Source organism: Tachyglossus aculeatus, chromosome X4 (assembly GCF_015852505.1).
Source record: "Tachyglossus aculeatus isolate mTacAcu1 chromosome X4, mTacAcu1.pri, whole genome shotgun sequence".
Classification (NCBI taxonomy): Eukaryota; Metazoa; Chordata; class Mammalia; order Monotremata; family Tachyglossidae; genus Tachyglossus; species Tachyglossus aculeatus.
Genome location: NC_052098.1, coordinates 54,133,335 through 54,138,967, shown reverse-complemented (window position 1 = coordinate 54,138,967; position 5,633 = coordinate 54,133,335). Strand labels below are relative to the sequence as shown.

General features: G+C 43.8%; 1 non-coding gene across 1 annotated transcript; it reads left to right on the top strand.

The window, feature by feature from the left end:
* The first annotated feature begins 3,244 nt into the window (after nt 1-3,244).
* LOC119948517 lies at nt 3,245-3,382 on the top strand. Its single transcript, XR_005456908.1, has one exon. It is a non-coding gene; the product is annotated as a small nucleolar RNA SNORA7 (small nucleolar RNA).
* The last annotated feature ends 2,251 nt before the right edge of the window (nt 3,383-5,633 follow it).

The window sequence follows — 5,633 nt, the reverse complement described above, 5'->3', positions numbered from 1 at the left end:
CCCATCTGTGGGGAAGGGAGGGACGGGGGATCACGGGCTCCGTTTCGCACGGATTTACGACCATCGAAGGACTTCGGGAAAAATAAAAAAAAAGTGTCCCACACCATCGCAGTAGTCGCCTGTTTCATCCACTTTGAGGGGAATCTGTAGCCATGTTATGTGTGGTGTATTTATAAGTAAAATGTGGTTTCTTTCCCCCTCCATTCAATTGTAAATTCCCTGAGGGCAGGGCCTGTGTCTTCTATTTCCACTGTATTTTCCCAAGCCCTGTATGTTACCAACTTGTACTTCCCAAGCGCTTAGTACAGTGCTCTGCACACAGTAAGCGCTCAATAAATACAATTGAATGAATGAATGAATGAATGGTGCAGATTTGTGAGGAATTTGGAGGGAAAGCACCAGACCTGTCCCAGAAGAAGCAGTCAGGCCTAGTGGAAAGAGCCCGGCCCTGGCTTCTCCTCTGAGCTGCCCCAGTCACCTGCCGTGTGGCCTTGTGCAATTTCCCGAACTTCAAGTTTCCTCACCCGGAAAATAGGGATATACGTTCTTCCCTCTTACATTCTGAGCCCCATTATCAGTGGTTATTTATCGAGTGCTTACCGTGTGCACAGCACTGTACAACACTAATTGATAGACACGTTCCCTGCCCATAAACTTACAGTCCAGAGGGGAAAACGAACATTAATATAAATACATAATATATAATTCATATGTATGGACATAAGTGCTTGCCCTCTCAGGGTCATTCATTCATTCATTCAATCGTATTTACTGAGCACTGTACTAAGTGCTTGGAAAGTACAATTCGGCAACAGAGGCGGCCCCTAACCAACAACGGGCTCACAGTGGCACCTGGAGGGTTTCCAGCACTCTACCAATCAATCAATCAATCAATCGTATTTATTGAGCGCTTACTGTGTGCAGAGAACTGTACTAAGCGCTTGGGAAGTCCAAGTTGGCAACATATAGAGACAGTCCCTACCCAACCGTGGGCTCACAGTCTAGAAGGTGGAGACAGAGAACAAAACCAAACATACTAACAAAATAAAATAAATAGAATAGATATGTACAAGTAAAATAAATAGAGTAATAAATATGTACAAACATATATAATTGTATTTATTGAGCGCTTACTGTGTGCAGAGCACTGTACTAAGCGCTTGGGAAGTCTCGACTACGGGAGGAAGAGTCAAGCCGAGGCCTGTCCATTCCATTTCTAGCTTTGCCAGTGGTTAGCGAGTGGCAGGCAATCTGCTGCAAGTCAAAACTCCCCTGTACGGCACAGTAATAATAATAATAATAATAATAATAATAATAATGATGGCATTTGTTAAGTGCTTACTATGTGCAAAGCACTGTTCTAAGCGCTGGGGAGGTTACAAGGTGATCAGGTTGTCCCACAGGGGGCTCACAGTTTTAATCCCCATTTTCCAGATGAGGTAATCAATCAATCAAGTGACTTGCCCAGAGTCACACAACTGACAGGTGGCGGAGCCGGGATTTGAACCCATGACCTCTGACTCCAAAGCCCGTACTCTTTCCGTTGAGCCACAGTAGCGGCATGGGAGAGAGTCCAGGGTGGAAACTCAAGTTTACGGCAAGGAAGGAGGCACTGGTAAACCACTTCTAGGATACACTACCAGAACGATTGCAGATGGAGGTGGGACACTCTGGGAGAGATGTGTCCATGGCGTCGCTATGGGTCGGAGACGACTCGACAGCATATGACAAGACATAAGTGCTTTGGGGCTGAGGATGGGGCAAATATCAAATCCCCAAATATCACAGATCCAAATGCATAGATGGCATAGAAGGGAGAGGGAGCTGGGGAAAAGAGGGCTTAATGAGTCTTCTGGTGTATATAGAAGGGATGGATTAGACAACTGCCTGGAACACTGAGAAAATACAAGCTTTATTCTGAAGGGCAGAATAGCCCCAGTTTTGCCTCTGTTTCAGCTTTCCTGTGTTAGGCCTGAGAGGTACATGGAGTTTAATATGTTGTATATTGAGAAGAGGGACCTGATTATATCTACCCTAGTGCTTAGAACAGTGCTTGACACATAGTAAGCATGTAACAAATACCCCTAAAAAAGGCAGTTGTGTTGACTTTTAACTGAACGTCAGGACACTGCATTCTATTGCCCTCGTCTAGCTTCATCTTCCCAAATTGTGCCCTCATCTCTATGTGAATTCTCCTCAGATATTTTTCTCCGCTCATCTTCCCCATGTCAGCTTGAAATATTCTGTTATCTTTTCCTCATGCTACTTCCTTGATCTTTAGTGTGCTGAGCACTGTACTAAGCACTGGGGTAGATCCAGGATAATTAGGTTTGACACAGCCCCTGTCCCCATGTGGGGCTCAATCTTCTCTACGTCAATAGTTAAGAGTCAGCATGGCCTGGTGGAGAGAGCATTGGCCAAGGGGAGTCAGAGGACCTGGATTATAATCCCAGCTCCACCACTTGTCTGCTGTATGACCTTGGGCAAATCACTTAATTTCCCTGTAACTGGGTGAAGAGTGCAGTTTGCACCTTGCCTTAACAACTCGTTAAACTATTAATGCCCTATGGCATATCGTTTCCTGTGATCCCGGACAGAGACTCCTTGCTAAAACACACCCGCAGGGGCCCCAGGCTAGACACCTTCTAAGAAGGGAACAGAAAGGAACTGTTAATTGATAGATTAGGATAATTAGGCAGAAGAAGCTCGATGTAACGGTCAACTAGTATAAAAAGGCTGGGGGAAAAGCCTGTCGCAGTTGCTTACTGTCCTCCGAAGGGACGGCAGAGATTGAGGCTGGGATTCCCACGATAGGAAATTCTCAATGCCCCTGGGTTGAGGGCTTAAATAGTGTCAGGGATTTCATCGCCCCTGTGCTAAAGGCAGGATCCGTTGCCTTTGATGTTTTGCTGTATGTTAATAAATGTTTTCTTTCTTTGATACTCAATATCATGGTTTATTCCCTCCCCCCACTGACTGTATTGGGACGTACCACTCAATTACCTCATTTGTAAAATGGGAATTAAGAATGTGTGCCCCAAGTGGGACAGGGACGGTATCCAACCTGATCAACTCGTATCTAAGGCAGTGTTTAGTACAGCGCCTGGCACGTTGTAAACGCTTAACAAATACCATTAAAAAAGATTTTAAAAAGAGTCACTTCTTTAGTATATCCAAAGAAGGGAGGACCATAAAACCATTCCTTCTATTGTACATCAGTTTGTTCTTTCCTAACAGCAATCGGTGCCTCTCAGGGTCGCACCTGGAGAGTTTCCAGTCGTCTACCAGTCTCGACTACGGGAGGGAGAGACAGGCAGAGGCCTGTCCACTCCATTCCTAGCTTTGCCAGTGGCTAGCAAGTGGAAGGCAATCTGCTACAAGTCAAAACACCCCTGTGCTGGGCAGCAACGGCATGGGAGAGAGTCGAGGGTGGAGATTCGAGTTTACTGTGTGGAAGAAGGCAATGGTAAATGGCTTCCGTATTTTTACCAAGTAAAGTCTATTACAGATGGAGGTGGGGCGTTCTGGGAGAGATGTGTCCGTGGCATCGCTATGGGTTGGACATGATTCGGCAGCATAAGACAACAACAACAACAGCAATCCATGAGTATTGCCTCGAAACAAGCAATTTTTAAATCCCTCTCTTACCCCCATAAAGAGACATATAGGGGAACTGTTGGATGGGGGTTGAAACTGTGGTGAATGTATAGAAAGGTCCCAATTGATGCACACCTAAGTACAGAGCGAGCTTAGTTGCAGTAGTGAACATCGGCTGAGTGTCATCTTTGAGTCACATTTAGAAGGGATGGGTATCCTCTCCCGACAACGTAAACCTTTACCATTCAGTCTCCCTCAGATTTATGCCAATCTACTTCCTAACATGAGAAAGAAAAAGGGACTAGGGGTCAGGGGATCTGGGTTCTAATCCCAGTTCTGCCACTTGCCTGCTGTTTGACCTTAGGCAAGTCACTCAACTTCTCTGTCCCTCAGTTCCCTCATATGTAAAATGGGGATTCAATACCTCTTCTCCCTCCTACTTAGATTGTGAGCCCCTTGTGGGACGGGGACTGTGTCTGATCTGATTGTATTGTGTCTGCCCCAACACTGAGCGTAGTGCTTGGCACATAATAAATCAGAGGCCCTACGTTCTCATCCCGGCTCTGCCACTTGTCTGCTGTGTGACTTTGGGCAAGTCACTTAACCTCTCTGTGCCTCAGTTCCCTCATCTGTAAAATGGAGATTAAGACTGCGAGCCCCATGTGGGATATAGACTGCGTCCAACCTGATCACCGTATATCTGCCCCAGCACTTAGTACAGTGCCTGACATATTGTAAATGCTCAACAAATACTATAAAAAAATGAACATTTGGTAAATACAGGTATTATGCTGAAAGAGTCAGCAACACTGAAAAACAACTGGCTAGGCACTGAACTAAGCACTGGCGTAGATACAAGCTAATCAGGCTGGACACAGTCCATTTCCCACATGGGGCTCACAGTAGTAATCCCTATTTTACAGATGAGGCAACTGAGGTACAGAGAAGTTAAGTGACTTGCCCAAGGTCACGCAGCAGACAAGTGTGACTCCTAGACTCGTGTTCTATCCACTAGACCACACTGCTTCTCAGCGTGGCTTCTGAAAACTGCAATATGTGAAGTGTTTATCAACATTATATGAGGCTAATATTGGTCCTGTTTAGGTAGTCGTGCAAAGAAAAGGCAGGATTTTTGTGTGTCTCAGAAAACACACAAATGCCTATTAAAATATCTTTTTAATAAGACAATATAGAAATGCAGACTAGCTAGTCTAGTGAATAGTACATATCTTAGATACTCTATTACTTCCTCTACCTGTAATTGACAGATCTACCTCTTCCACTAAATTGTAAGCTCCTTGAGAGCACAGATTGTCTGTTAACTCTACTGTACTTTCCCAAGTGTTTTATACAGTACTTTGCACTCACTATACACTCAATAAATGCTATTGATTGAAAAAAATAAAGCTTAAAGTGTTTTCATTAGAATATTACTATATCATTACCACATTCCCTCTCAAGTTTCCAGAGGCATTTCTATTGAGAATAAACCTCAAAAACAAGTGTTCAAAAATCCAGCATAATCTCCTCAGTCCTCAGAAAGTTCTTTAGTTGGCAAGACATGACATTCCTATTTTTTGATGACATACTTTGGCTCATGCAATATTAATGCAATGACAAACAAGCATATGCATCGATTCAGAGAAATGGAAGGACTATCCAGGTTTATTTTCCCATAATAAAGAAAAAAACTAAAAGAAAATATTCTATATTAGAAATAGCCACAAGCATTCCCTAACTACCACATCAGCAGCATTTTATCTGTCCAATAAAAAGCAAAATTGCTTTCCAAATCCAGGCTAATAATGCAAGTCCGAGTTAGAAGGCAATCATTTTACTCTTTCCACTCGTGGCCAGGTTAAACAAAGGTGTGTGTGAATTACAAGGCAGGTTCATTAAGTGGATTAAGGATTCTCATCCATGAATGACCTGAAATGCAACAGCTACAATAAACTCTCTAGATTACAATGCATCAATTGCTACCATTCCATTTCATCGGTAGAGACTTTTAATGTACGTCATCGTCAGGCTATCCA